The sequence below is a fragment of the Centropristis striata genome, chromosome 5, assembly GCF_030273125.1.
Source record: "Centropristis striata isolate RG_2023a ecotype Rhode Island chromosome 5, C.striata_1.0, whole genome shotgun sequence".
In the NCBI taxonomy this organism is placed as follows: Eukaryota; Metazoa; Chordata; class Actinopteri; order Perciformes; family Serranidae; genus Centropristis; species Centropristis striata.
Window position 1 is genome coordinate 11282249 of NC_081521.1, and position 16168 is coordinate 11298416.

The window sequence follows — 16168 nt, forward strand, 5'->3', positions numbered from 1 at the left end:
CTTTAAAGAAAAACAACTGACGACCAGGTCGATTGGAATAGCAGCCTTGTGCGGGATTTATTTAGCAAGTATCAAAAAACAGATTCAGATGCCAAAGGTGTCAGACGAATCCAAAAGTCAGAACAACACTGAGAGACAACACCCAGTTTCTCTCTTTTTACTTTGCAGGTTGGTGTGTCATTGTTTCTGTAGGCTGATTTCCACCGGGCGCGTTACTGCAGCGTCACGTCAGCGTCGCGTATGACGTTGCAAATAGGTAACATTCTAATCAATGAGAGCATTTCCACCAGGCGCGTAGCGTAACGTTACTGCAGCGTCGCGTCAGCGTCTCTACGCGAGCATTAGGTAGGACTTCTATTTCTCCGCGTGACGCTGCCAAATCGCGTGAATCTCAACAGAGCAGATCGCACCAGACAGGAAGTCCGACTCAGAATCAGCGTAAAACACTTCCGCCCCTTTCAAAATAAAACACAATACGCAGTTCATGCAGCCTAAAACTACTTCACATCAACATTATGTTATGACTGAGGCACCAGATCAGCAATCAATCAATCAAAGGGTCTCAGAGGATCGGCGACACGGACGACAAGAGACTGATTGTTGAAGTGGAACATCATACAATCATTTATGACATAACATATTGTTTTTATAAGGATAGATGGTCAGATCTTTCACGTCAGAGAAGCAAAGTAAGTTGGTTTTTGTTGTTGTTGTTTACTTTATACACACAGTTTATCCATAGACTGTATAAATAGAGTTTAGAGTTTATCACGGGATCTTGCGGTCTCCCGTATGGTCAGGATTATCGCGTGATCTCGTTATCTCGCATGTATACGGCCGGCTCGCTAAGCTGACGTGCTGCTGCTGTAACGCGCCCGGTGTGAATCTACAGACGCAGCAAAAACGCTGTGGAGACGTGCTGCTGCTGTAACGCGTCCGGTGGAAATCCCCAGTAAGTAACTAAGGTTCAACGTCCTGTAATTTCCTGTTATGAAAAACACTTGATATAAGAGCACACTTGGGATTGCCCAAATCCGAGCTGTTTATATCTCAATCAAGCAGAAGTTTCCTGTAAAGAGACTGTGACTGTTGGTCAGATTTCTGTGTGTTTATCAAAACATATTTGATGCATATTTAAACTGATATATGTCAGATATTTTAATACATCTTCAAATTAATTCTACGACACTACAGTCAGAAAGAGGACAGGTAACACGACACGGAAATAAAGTCTCATCTTACTGCTGCGGCACTTAAATTTCAGGATGTTCATTCAAATCCTGTTAAAAAAATATAAAAGTCTGGAGCTGCTCCATAGACAATTTTAGTCAAGTTTAAAATCTTGGGTCTGATTTTTATATATATTATACTATTATATTATACTATATATACACACTCTAGGGGTGGGCGATATGGCCATAAAAGATTATCATGATATTTCAGGGTATTTTTGCCATAACGATATTCTTGACGATATTACAAAATACTGAAAAATATAAAGAACATGATTTTTTTTGTCTTTATCACTAAATAAAAAAGTATAACAAAATAAAAATCAATCAAAAATCTAAAATGTAGCGTAAATTGCAAATCTCAACAGTTTCCAAAAAAAAAAAAAATACTTCTGTCTCTTGAGTATTAGCAAATAATAAAAATGAACCCTTCATCTTAATCATTGCCTATTTTAATTAATTATTGTAAAGGAGAATAAAGGTTCTTATATGTTTTATTCAAGGTTATCTTCTTGTAAATTCTGTGGTGGATTCTGTTAACACGCTGTGCTCTTATTTTGAAAGCTGCATGTGTTTAGCAATAGGAAGTAATAGCAGCTTTCTGTGATTAACACAACTTTAATTGTTCGCTAATGTTAGCTTGCGGGACCGTGTGGACCTCTGACCGGCCCGGACAGGTTGATAGTATTTCGTTCGCCGTGCTCAGACACACAGATGCACAGGACTGATACAGACAAGTAACCACGTTCTCCTGCATGCTTGAATTGTTTTGAAGCGGAGAAGTGGGGATGGCAGCTCTGCATATTCAGTGCGTGTGTGAATGCGTGCACATGTCTCGGACATAGACTGTATATAAATAATGGACGTAGTCACCGTGACGTCACCCATTGGTTTGTGGCCCGTTGGAAGCCTCGAGTTCAGCATTATACTCGTCGCCATCTTGCGTCGCCATCTTGTTTCTGATACGGGGAGCAGACCATAATTGGACTGTGGCGGAGCGCGAGGGATCTGACGACACTGACTACAGCCTCTCTACACCGGCAACCCGACTGAGAGAAGCCGCTGCTAATTCATGTTAGCATTAACTGGAGCATTAACTGGGATGTTAATTTTGGCAAAAAACAAAAACAAAATGTATCTTTCTTACCTCAGAAAACTGAGCAGCGACTCCTTGGAGTGTCTGTTAGTCCAACCAAACACTGAACAAGACATTTAACGAACAAAATGTTCAAATAAACTGTCATTAAGTGAAAATACAGTGAAAGGGTCAAAGTTATGAGACAAAATCGGTAAACGTCCTCTTTTCTATCTATATTAAGTTATATATAACTTTATTGACACGTTGCCGTGGATACGCATTGCTCTGCTTCTCTCCTGGTGACAGCTCGCCTTGTCAGTGACCTGTAGCCCCGCCCCAAATCATAAGATTCTTTATCTTCTATTTTCTTCTAAATGGGGCCATTATTAGAACTATTGACATCAAATTGTCTTGAAGATCATTTTTTACTAGTGATTGAGACCAACTTCCTGGTTGGCCTCCATGCTCAGGCACGGAGATTGCCGCCTGGTCTCGGAGGAGGATGGAGAGGTGGGGCGGGGTTTAGACTGACTGACGGATGACAGACACTCTGCTGAGTAACGGCAACACAACACAAAATAACTTTATATTATGAATAGAGTAAATTTACTTTCAGTAGCTTGAAATGTGACGTTAGTGCAGCACATGAGACTCTAGTGGGCCGCTACGGTCTAGGTTATTAATGGGAAACCCTTACGCCACTACGTCAAGTACGAATGTTGCCAATATCATGATATGCATTTTTTTTACTGATAAAAAACAAAAACAGTATAATCGTGAATACGATATGGCACACTTCTAACACACACTGACACACAGTCAGTTCTAAAACAGAAAATGTACCCATATACTCCACTGGGTGCCCTAAATGTAACTATAACATATTTTACAATTCATTATCTGTGAAGGAGTTACAGACAGTTACAGACGTCCTAATTTGTTAATTTGTTAATGTTCCTAATTTTTTTGGACTGTCAGACTGTAGGAATAACAAGTAATAATAATAATAATATAATAATAAGTTCTAATTTAATGTATCTAGCATAGTTCCTCTGCTGTCTGTTATTTCAAGTATTTATAGCATCACTGCTTTCAGTGGATTCTAGAGTCTGCTGGCTGAAAACAGACTTAGATTATGAGAAGTGTTGTCATGTTCACTGTGTACTGTGCAGGCTAACAGCTCTCTTACCCTGGGGTTAAAAAAATTTCCACACCGGCTCCATCCTGGCACCTTCCTGAGTAGACTTACCAGCTTTAGACCAGGGCTTACTGGCCCTTCACCGGAGCACGGTTAGCCTTGAGTTAGCATAGTTTTGACTTAACACTTGGCTTGGGCTAAAAATGAAAAAATTAATATAGAAAGTAACATTAGTCACTTGCTCACACTCTACTCCTCTGTCTGCCAGGAGAAGAAGAGTGTGAATTGTATCGCCCTAAGCTTACTTTGACCCTGGGTTAACAATGTGTGTGTGGGCTAAGTTTGCTTGTGTCTGTGAATGTGTGTGTGCGTGTGTGTTCTTGTACTTCCTTCATAGTGAGGACCAGAACACGATTTTAACCAACAGAGTGAGGACATTTCAGCTGGTCCTCACTTCTTTAACCCATTGAGGCCTAAAACGTCTGTAAAACCTCTGGGAGATTTTAAAATAAGTTTTTCTGGAAATTCAACAGAAGTGTCAACGCTTGTTTGAAACTCAGGGGTATATATGAGGTATTCTAGGTGATACAATAAAAAATTAACCTTAAACATCAACAGTAGCAGTAATATACTTTGGATTAATGAAAACACAAACCGGTCCCCACTCTGATGGTTAAAAACTTTTACTTGAAACTTTGTTTTTCTCAAAATTTGAAGGAATGTATAGTTTCATGGTGCCACCTGCTGTTCAGAAAAGCTTCATTTGCCTAGAAATGCTGGTCCTCAGTTTGTGAGTAATTTCACTTGGTCCTTACTAAGCAGCAAGTACAGGAATGTGTGTGTGAGCTACATCTTGTGGAAAAAATTGTACGTTGTTTTCAAGGCTATGTAAAAGCATAAATTCAAATAAAAAAAATTAAAAATTCAAATTCAAAATAACTTTATTTATCCCCAAGGGGAAATTCAGTTAGTTCAGTCTGTTAGCTCTTGAATAATTAGAGTAATTAGATAATAATAATAATACTAATTAGAACTAGAGAATTATTTGAATGAAGCCATTTGAGTGATCTCATATTGAGCTTTGATAAATTTCAACACGTTTTCTGTTTTAAAAACTGGGCAAGTGGAGCAATTGGGTTGTGGGAAGTGAAGGATCCAATGTGCAAAATCCCCCCTGACGATCAGGGTCCCTGTGCTGTGTGTTGCACTCTCGAACTGATAAGTCACTGAGTGAATGCTAGCTCAAATCCATCACAGCTGACGTAGACAGCAGACTCTCACTGTGCTTTCCATGCTGACAACACTTTAAATGCAAGAATCTGTGGTGGTGATGTGCTGTTAGTGCAGATGTCACACTGGGTCACAGCACCACCTGCTCACTGTGTTCCCAAACCCCCAAGTTCAGGCCTCCTGCATAATATGCGTGGGCAAACGTACACATGCATCAATGTGCACATGAACACACAGATGTCAGATAGGTTGAGTGCTACACATTTTTTTCAGCTTGTGTGTGTTTCGTTAAATCCAGATTTAAGTGGCCTAATGCCCCCAAATCCTGTTTACTTCATGTCTTCTGATTTCGATCAATTATCAATCTGCTTAGTCAGTCTGTAAAAAGGTGATATAACAACCTCAATAATCTAAACAGTGAACCTTTGTTATATTTTATATTTCTATATCCCCTTTAAACATGAGTCAGCTTTGTGGCTGTCTGGTTGGTGGTGAATTTGCGTCATCATAGGACTGGATCTTAAGTTATCAGAAAAACAAGCTGAGCAAATGTTATTAATGAACATGGACCTGCTTTATCCAGTAATTTATGTTTCAATTTTTTTTTTTAATCACATTGTCAGTTTGTTTTGAAGAGGAAGAGACTGGTGATTAATTCAGCTTCTGGTGAAAACCTCCTGAATAATGAAAGAATCCTAATGCGGAGAAGCTGACTGCTATGACAGCATTGGTGGTGAAGACAACTACTCCCATGATCCCACACTACCTCACAACATCACCAGGCGGCAACCTCCTGGTCTGAGCAGGGAGGCAAACCAGGAAGTGCCTTAAGCTGCATTCTATCGAAAATTCCAACAGGGGGTGCTGACGGTGGCTGCAAAAGCATTTGGATCCATTCATTTCAATAAAAAATGAGAAAACGTCTCACTTGATTTATTACCTCAGAATTTTTTCAGGACAACACTATGGTCTCAATCGCTAGTAAAAAATCTTCTTCAAGACAATTTGATGTTAATAGTTCAAATATTGGCCCCATTTAGAAGAAAATAGAAGATAAAGAATCCCATGTTTTGGGCGTGGCTACCTTTGATTGACAGGTCGCTAACAAGGCGAGCCGTCATCAGGAGAGAAAGAAAGCAATGTGTATCCACGGTACTGTGTCAATAAAGTTATTATATATATATATATATATATATATATATATATAATATAATATTATATATATATATATATATATATATGATTCAATAGAAAAATAAACATATATTTTAAATGTAACAAAGCAAACTTGACTTAGTTGTGTTACATAACATTGACAGAATTATTTTATCTGACTTTTGTTGATGGCACACCCACTATGTGTGACGTCGATCAGATGAATGGTTGTCTAGTAACAAACACACACACACACACACACACACAGCTTCCTGGCTGGATTTATAGATAGAAACTCCACTACGCAGTGTGACATAGGCCTGGGAGGTCACATGCTCTCTAGATCTGGCTGCTGTCACTACAGATGAAACCACATCACAGCACATCATACAGGATTTATTAAGTTAGGCCTGTTATGTAACACCAGCACCAACCACAGACGGCCTGAGTGAGGTAGACACGCAAGCAGCTTCTGAGCTGACGAGGAGGAAACACAGAGGTAGAGAACAGAGATAGGGGAGGAGAGGAGAGGAGAGGAGAGGACAGCCAATGAATTGAAAGGAGGAAGTGGCATGTGTCAAGGTGAGAAAGTGGAGACGGACAGGAGGACGAGGAGTAGATGGGGAAGAGATGCTTGACAGCATTTAATCTGGACACACACTGAACTGCAGAGACAAGATTCTACACACATTCATCTCCCTCTGTGCGTCTGCAGCAGAGGAGACACTGCAGTTTCTCTTATGAAAGACAGTGTGTCCTTGCTTTGTATAAAGATATAACCTTGACTAATCCTGCACATCTAAAACAACTGTTCTGCACAGTTGAAGTGAACATGTGTGTTTTTGCATGTACACCCAAATACTGTGTACAAAAAGGAGAAAACTGTGACAGAGTTCACTGAAGATATAAATTCTGGCTGAACAACACATAATGCGAGAAAAGACTTTGATGCAGACACACAAAAGGGTATTAAAGCTCTTCTCCGCGTCCGGACAGAGCACACTGCAGGGAGAGAGTGGGGAAGGGAGGGGGGTGTAACTGCATGTGTGGAAAGTGTGACTCACTCAAACCAGACATGAATACTTTTTGTAGTCCCAACTGACTAACAGGCCAACAAGATCTCCAACCTAAATGACAGAATAGACCGTTTGTCACTACCACCCATAACAACACATGATTGTTCGCGAATCACGGTGGCATACACGTGTGTACTATATTTAGCACATTATACATACCCGAACGGTTTGCGGTTGTAAAAAAAGCTGCAGTTTGGGGGAATTTAGGCTACAAAACCACTGACTTAGGTTTAGGGTAAAAAACTTCCTGGTTATAAAAGACAGTTTAAACAGTAAGTAACAAATAAATCTACGTAAATGCTGGAAGTGAAGTAGTAACGAGGATGACCACGTAAGATACGTACAGGTTTGCCAACTCAGCGACTTTGTCGCTAGATTTAGCGACTTTTCAGAGCCCCCTAGCGACTATTTTTCAAAAAAGCGACGATCGACAAATCTAGCAACTTTTCTGGTGTTATTGGAGACCTTGGGAGACTCGTTCTTACTCTTGTTAACGAGCAGCGGGTGCTGTCGGCAGCCCCTCCCTCATCCCTAAGCACTCACAAGTGGTCCAGTCCTCCTGCAGGAGTCTCTCCCAGCTGCAGTCACAGAGCCGGAGGGGATGTTTACGTAAATTGCACATGTGTGAAGTTGCCTCTGGCTGGTTTACAGTCAGTGTCTCTTTTGGGTCACTTTAGCCGGTCCTGAGGCCGGATTAAGGAAGAGAGTTGGAATTGTGACAGATGACAGTGTACTTAGGGTGTTTTTGCCCACAACATTATTCCTCTCTCCTACAGCGTCCATAACAAATACATGCACATGGTTAATTATGCAAATTAGGTTATGACATCATTTAGTGACTTTTAGGACAGCCAATAGCTATTTTCCCTACTGAGGAGTTGGCAACACTGGGTACGTAGACAGTTTTTTACTTTTCTTTTCATACAGGACATGAACTCTGTTCTCCTGGGTGAAAGTCTGCCGTTTATTCCACCCATCCACCTCCCCTTCTTCCCCGTCAATCACTTCTACTGCGTCTGCAAGATGCTGCGGAGGACAGTGTAAAGCGTAAATATGAGTCATATTTTGCTCCGTGTACAAACTTATATTGACATTTTTATAGGGGAGACCAGTCTTAACAGCTTAATGCTGGCAAAGAGAGGCTTACAGACTGTGAGACAGCCTGGGGGCCTCAACACTGAGTCACTGCTGTTAATCCAAGCGACCCGTTCAACTCTGAGTGTGTATATGTGTGTGTTTGTGTTCTGAGTGTTGTTCATCCAAAGCCCTGCCGGTGCTTTCCAACATTTCTGCACACTGATCAGTGAGAGGCACTTAATCATTTTCTTTACCTACTGTGTGTACTATCTGTGCCTCAGTGTTAGTGTTGTGTCCTGCAGAGATCTACATTCTGCTGAGTCAGGGTGCTGTGGTGAGTTGTCCATCAGCGACCTGTCCTTGCTGACCATTTGCTGTCACTATTCATTGTTGTTCATTTTTATGGAAACAGAAATGCCAGGAGAAATTTCAAACATGGCACTCAGAATGCTGTTATGTGGTTTCAATAATCAGCAGGCCTGCAAAGTAATGTGGTGCTTAATGTTACTTTTTATAGAGCCCTTTCAGAATACGTCACTCTTACGTCACACACGATTGCCCACGCACGTCGTCTGCAGATGGAATCAGAAGTAGGCTCAAATACCAGTGTTGGAATGTAACTAAGTACATTTACTCAAGTACTGTACCTAAGTACAATTTCGAGGCACTTGTACTTTTCTTGAGTATTGAGTAGTATACGATTTTTTTGTAACTTTATTCTTGTACTTCACTACATTTTGAGGCAAATAAATACTTTTTACTCCACTACATTTAGCTGACAGCTTTAGTTATTAGTAGGGCCAGGACTCGATTTAAAAAAATAATCTAATTAATTAGGGGCTTTGTATTTAATCAATCGAAATTAATCGCATATAAATATTTGACCTGAGAACAGTGAGAAGTAATTTTTTTCAGAAAAAAAAATGCAGAGAAACATTCCTCGGTGCAAAAATAAGTGCGATTAAATGCGTCAATTTTATTAACGCATTAATTTTTGTGTAATTAATTAATCTTAATTAATGCGTTAAAGTCCCGGCCCTAGTTATTAGTTACTTTTTGGGTCAAGATTTAACATGAAAAACATAAGAAATTTAAGGTTATTAGAAATTTGTTTTTAAATGATATCTCATAACAGGTTAGGTAATTAAAATGAGCCCTGTCTTTACAAAAATAAAATGCTATATCGCCCAGCCCTATTACAAGGGTTACGTGATTGCCGCAAGTTACGTAAAACACGTGATTCACGTAACTTAAGTTAAAAATGTTTTAATTTTGCCTTCACACAGGACCTGAACCCGGCACTCCTGGGTGAAAGTCCAAAAAAAAAGTGCTTGTTCGACCCATCCACCTAGCCTCCAACCGAATGCGGGAATCCGCCCTTTTAAACTTAACTTGGCTGTCAATCACTACTATGTCAGCAAGACGACGGCCGCCACATTAAAGCGGATGGTGAAATACTGAGATATAGCTAGTTTTTCACTGCCTGTACATGCAACTTATATTAACATTTTTGACAGGAGAACAAGCTGTAACTAGTAGTAGTAGTAGAGATATCCCCTGGTCAGAGAACGGTCATGGTACTGTAAACTGGTAGTATTCTATTCCTGTACACAATGTTCTAAAGACCATAAGCTGAGAAGCTTCCATCCGATTTAAATTATACATCTGTATGCTGTGTGCAGTGCTGCATCCCTCCAAGGCAAAGTGTTTCTGTCTGACGAGATGATGATGACTCATTCTCTTATCAGGATATACTGCTCAGTCAGCAGCTTCTGTATGAGCCACCATTCATGCTAATGTGGGCACTATAAATACTGACAATTGTGAAAGAATGAGATGAGGTTGAAGGATTAATTATTGAAAACTGAAATTTTCTTTCATCTTGTTTACTTTGGTCATGGTGTGTGTGTGTGTGTGTGCGAGGAAATTGCAGTGGGAATGCTGAACAGCTGCTGGCTGGAATGTGTCAGAAGAAGTTGAAGTAGAGACCGATAGTGGGATTGGGTGCAATAAATATGAATGTAATTAAAAAAGTCAAAGGATGACAGGGGTGAATGTATAAAAAAATGTGGAATATTCTAAGTTCATTGAAGAGCTGACACTATACTGCATTGGTGGTTTGAATGTGACAGAAGAAGTTGAAATAGTAAAAACCAGAAGTGTGGACATGAGTCACATGACTTGGACTTGAGTCATGAATTTGATGACTTTTGACTCAACTTGACAAAATGTAAAGAGACTTGCAACTCGACTTGGACTTGAGCCTTTTGACTTGAAAATACTTTCCCCAAAACCCAGAGATTAGAAAGTCTGTTACTAAGGAGTGTTCTATCTCTCTTTGTGTAAATGTGTGTGTCTCTCGCTGTGTGTGTCTGACATGCGTCTGTCAGCACAACATCCAATCAAATTCCATCCACGTTATTTTGATTAGACAGCATCCATCAAAGCAAATTGCAGGACAACTAACGAAAAAGAACTGTAAAAAAACGGCGCCAGTTGGCAAAAATGATACCAAAGATAGTTTTGTTCAGGTATAAAAACTACGAAGAGGTCAACAAAAAACAAATTGCAGTATCCAAAACTCGAAACTCAAACTGTACGACTTGGGACTTGACTTGAGACTTGTTGGTCTTGACTTGGGTCTAGACACGAGACTTTAGGGCAAAGACTTGAGAAAACAATGCAAAACAATGACTTGGTCCCACCTCTGGTAAAAACAAGAATTAGAAGTAGCGTGGTTGGAGATGATGCTTCAATCATTCCCACCAATTAGCATAACTGTATCCCAAATTGGACACCGTTCGGCTGAGATTCTATCAAAATTTCACATTAACTACTAATATAAATGACCATGTTATGCTCCTGATTAATTAAATGGTGTGAAACTTCTATGAAATGGTGTCTAACTGCTTATCTTTCAAACCGTATATTGTTTTAACCTTGTACGTTAGCCTCGGGTTTACCATAGTTGGCTAAAGGACGCTAACGCCAGTGAATTAGCCGTGCGCTAACTGTTTCCCAAATCGGACACTTGGATCTCCTCGCTGTAAAACAATAAAACAATGGAGGCTGCTGAGTTTTTCGGGGGAAACTGGATGTTTTCTGGGCAAGCCAGATAAATATCACCGTTATCAACACACCCGGACCGTACTACTGTCCTTCACGATAAAATACAGAACAGTAAAAATAAAGATGTACTTTTAAGATCGTCGCCCAGGCGTTCTTACTGCTTTCTCTCATCAGAGTAACTTTTGTCTTGTAATTAGACATGTAAATCTCTATGTACATAAATTAAATTTCACATGTAGATTGTTAAATATGTACAAATCAATTATACCTACACTGGTGGTGGCGATCTTATTCAAAATGACAGTGAAAACATCTGAAAGTGAGTCATTGTAGATGTGTCCGATGTGGGATACAGTAAAGAATGGTGTTTGATTTGGGATTTGGGGGTCTCTATACATCATTCAAATGCATGAAAAAGCTTTGGAGCCTGTGTTAGTGGCCATGTTTGTTTGTTAGCTGGTGCCAGGTTTGGTCCCTGAAGTCCACATCTAGACACAAGGGACTCCTTTGTTTCATATTAAACACATGAAAAACCATCAGCCACAAGTAGCAACTAGTGAGCCCATGCTCAAAACAAAGCAGCAGCAGAATAATTCAGAATAGGACTGTCTCCTGCCAGGAAGACAGGAACAACTGCCAGGACGAGCCAACTGGTAGGATTGGAGCTTGAGTACCCCACTCAGTCATAATGTTTTGGAGATTTTTACTGTTGGCGTACACTCCTCACTCCTGAACAAAATCTTAAGATCGGGGGGAAAATTACAAGTGTTCACATTTTGCGCTGGTGGAACATAACCAATTTGTACGTAGTGTTTCGAAATGCAAAAAGAATAAACAGGTGCAAGAGACAAAAAAAAACAACAGAGTAGGCAATTTATTGAAAATTGCATTTAAACTCAAACAGGCTGTTCATCATCTGATCAAAAGTTTAAGACCATAGCCTTAAAAAGTCAAAATCTGGCTTTCATGTAATCATGTCTCGCAACACGCCAAGGTGGGATGCAGTAAGTAACACAGAAAACACAGAAAAACACAAAACAACAGGAAAACATAGTTAAAACCTGGACGTCTAGTTGACCAGATACATAAAGTCAACTAAATGCCTGTCTAAACAGATGTGTCTTAAGTTTGGGAGCTAGTAAGTAAGACAGTCGTTATAACTTATAGGATCCTGAGGGTTATGGGAATTTTTTTAAACCTGGATGGTCCTGATGGTGTCAAACGTTAGTGGCATGACAAGGAGATCCCACTGGAGGTGTTCTCTATGTAGCACAGTGGAGGAGGCCCCATCATGATCTGGGGTGCTTCTTTTCAATGGAACAATGGAGCTTCAGGTTGTGCTGGGGCATCAAACCAGCTATGTGAAGATGTTGCAGTGGGCATCCCTTTTGACAGAGGGCCCTCGATGACTGGGTCTTTCAACAGGACAACGCTGCAGATCACAACGCTGATGACGAAAGACTCCCTCCAGGAGAATGACGTCGCTCTTTTGGACCATCCTGCGTGTTCCCCTTGATAAACCCATTGATAATTGGGGATGGATGGCAAGGGAAATTTACCAAAACAGACCTCAGTTCTCAATAAATTGCCCACTCTATTTTATGTCTCTTGCACCTGTTTATTCTTTTTGCAAGATTTTGTTTAGGAGTGAATATGCATGTTGTGTTTGCACATTTGTAAAGCAAAAACACTGACTTACATTTAGCATCATAAAGCATGTAAACATCCTCACTCCTCACACTAACTGTGACTGCTTGCTTTAGAGCAGATCATGTGCAGTGCATGCTGGTATTTGGAGTCCCTGACATTCAGACAGCCTTCACCACAATCAATCTAACTAACAGAGGTTAAAGTCACCAAAGTGGCTACACGTCTTATGGGAAACAAACCACAAGAGCAGACTGGAGCAAAACACAATTAGCGTCTACGGTTTCCTTCACGCCTCTTTTGCTTCGTGGAAATGCATGTACTTCAAGAATGATAGTGTGAAAAGATGGAGAAGAGTCAAGGATATACTCACACATTCTTCAAATCTGTCCTCAGTAAAACAGGATGGATGCTCAGGAATGGGCACAAACAGTGACTTTTGGTTTTCACTGTGTACACAGATCGGGCCAATCCTGCAGAGTCACCCTGCTACTGCAGCAGATGCAGACTAGCTTAGCTAAGATCTCGCAGAGCACAGCAATAAAAATACAGTGCAGCTCTTACTGGACCATCAATCAACACAACACCTAACACACAGGCTGAAAAGGAGAATGTGATACAGCAAATCCTTCTAAAACGTCAACTTTTAACCAGTGATTTAGTCTTTTTCATGTTTATTTTTTACATTAAGCCAAGCAAAGGGTTTCTTTCACAGATTTCTTACCCGCCGGTCTTACAAGATTGGAACAAGATTTAGCCCTCATTTGGCTGCGAGTTCTGGGTAAAAAGCACCCTGCATTACTTTAATCAGGTCAAATGCTCAGAATATCTTACACTAAGGGTTTGTCATTAGTGAGCCAAGCAGCAGCGTTTAAAGTGATGCCAAAGCACTGCAGCCTAAGTGATCAAGCTAATAGCTTATGTGAACTATTTCAGAGGCAAGACGAGCAAAGAGCATCGAGAAAAACAGGAAATCAATATTCACAATCACATTAATGCCATGTGGGAGGAGACTGAAGACTACACACATTAATCCCTTTCACTCTCTCTTCATTGTATATTCAGGATGAAGATGCAATGATAGACTATGAAAGCAGTTAATATTTGATAATTTTCTTTATGTTAAAAATAGTACTATATCCTAGGGCTGGGCGATATGGACCAAAAGTCATATTCTGATATATTTAGGCTGAATATCGATATACGATATATATCCCGATATTTTTATCGCAAAGTGAGAGCAAATGTTCAGTCAAAGCCAAATATGACATGTCACAAGTAGTTTTATTGACACTTTTTCTATTTAAGTGAACATAAATACTGTATAACAACAGGAGAATTTTTTTAAATTTTAAATCAAAGCTCCATAAAGTGCACATTTAAATAAAAAAAATATCTTAATTAAAAAGGCCAATCTTTTTCTGAAATATATTTATATGAGAAAAGAATAATGAACATTACAAAAGAACTAAATATGACAAACCCTAGTAAGGGCAGCAATTATATTTAAAGAAAGAAAAAAAATTAACTATATCGATATATGCAATATAGTCTAATTCCATATCACATTTAAAAATATATCGATATATCTTTTATATAGATATATCGCCCAGCCCTACTATATCCTTCTTATGATATCGTTAGCCTCATAGCATATTTGCCTAAGTCATATTTGAGCATTTTCGGAAAACAAGAAAAAAAACGATGCATACATCACACTGGTCTTTTTTTGGAATGAACACAGAGTACTTCTGCTCACTGAACGCTTTTCCTGAAAATATGAACAGGTTCACTGCAAAAACTCAAAATCTTACCAAGAATACTTATCTTATATCTTATCAAAATGTCGTATTTCTAGTCAAAACAAATCTCTTTACACTAAAAACTAAAAAGGGTTTTGCTAGCGTTTACATCACTTCATCATACCTTGTTGCAGAAATTAAAAGTGTTCTGATAGGCTGAGAACATAGGCAATGAGGCAGAAAGATGCAGCAGTGGTAGTAGAGTAAAGTTAGTCAGAAATCTCAATTTTGCCAAAAAATGACTTGGGCAATTATGCTATGAGGCTAACGATATGGTGAACATGTTAGCCAACAGTTTCCCATTTACACATTTGGGAGGCACGGAACAGCATGAACATTTATTTACTCTCTTTAAGCTCTGTTTTGGTCTCCTGCAACTCCTGAGAAAAACTGCTAAACGCTCTTCTATGTTCATCAGTTAGGCATTAATGTCTAATGTTTGGTTCTGGTAAGGTATACAGTGTGTTTATCCATGCTTTTTTGACAACATTCAGAAATGGGCTCGATAAAACAATGTAGGTCTGAAACAAACAGTTAGGTTGCAGACTCTAAAGCCAAAACACTGAGCTAAGGCTGGGCGATATATCGATATAAAGCATATATCGATATATATTTAAATGTGATATGGAATTAGACCATATCGCATATATCAATATATTTCAACTTATTTTTCTTTCTTTATATATAAATGCTGCCCTTACTAGGGTTTGTCATATTTAGTTCTTTTGTAATGTTCATTATTCTTTCTCATGTATAATAAATATATTATTTCAGAAAAAGATTGGCCTATTTTATTTCATAGGCTATTTTAATTTAAGATATTTTTTATTTAAATACGCACTTTATGGAGCTTTGATTTAAAAAAAGGAACTCCTGTTGTTATACAGTATTTATGTTCACTTAAATAAACCGTTTTAATAAAACTACTTGTGACTTCGACTGAACATTTGCTCTCACTTTGTGAAAAAAATATCAGGATATATATTGTATATATCGATATTCAGCCTAAATATATCGGGATATGACTTTTGGTCCATATCGCCCAGCCCTACACTGAACCAAAATAAGGGTCACAGGTGACCCTTATTTTAACATTAATATAAAAATATTTCAGCTTGCAGCTTTAAGGCCTAGTTCACATAGTGGTATCATCTGAAACAATGAATTGGTACTAACCAGGTCATGCTAGCTTGTCAAGAACGGGGCAAAACAACACACTGACAAAGTTGGGCAACATTTTAGCAAGGCCAATATGGGTTCTATGGGTACCCACAGGTCTCCCCTTTACATGGCTACTTTATGCTAATCCCATTCAGTTTCCTCATGCCTTGGAATTGTATAGTCTTGCAAAAAAAATCTTTAAAATGTCAACATTTTGATGCCATATTTTTAACCATCTGTATCAATGGTTTTTTGGTCAAAACTGGTCAAATTTCACACCAAAATCTTTGTTACAAATGATTTCAACACAAAAATTACTGTAGCAACTTATGTTACATAATTGAGCATGGGAATGGCCTTTATAGATTTCAGTCATAATATTCAAAGCACTTATACACTTCCACAGTTTTAATTAATGGATTAAATAATACTTTTTAACTTCAGACTTGACACAGCCCTTCATATCTCCATATGGAAAGGCTTGCTCTGTAGTTTTAGCGGTA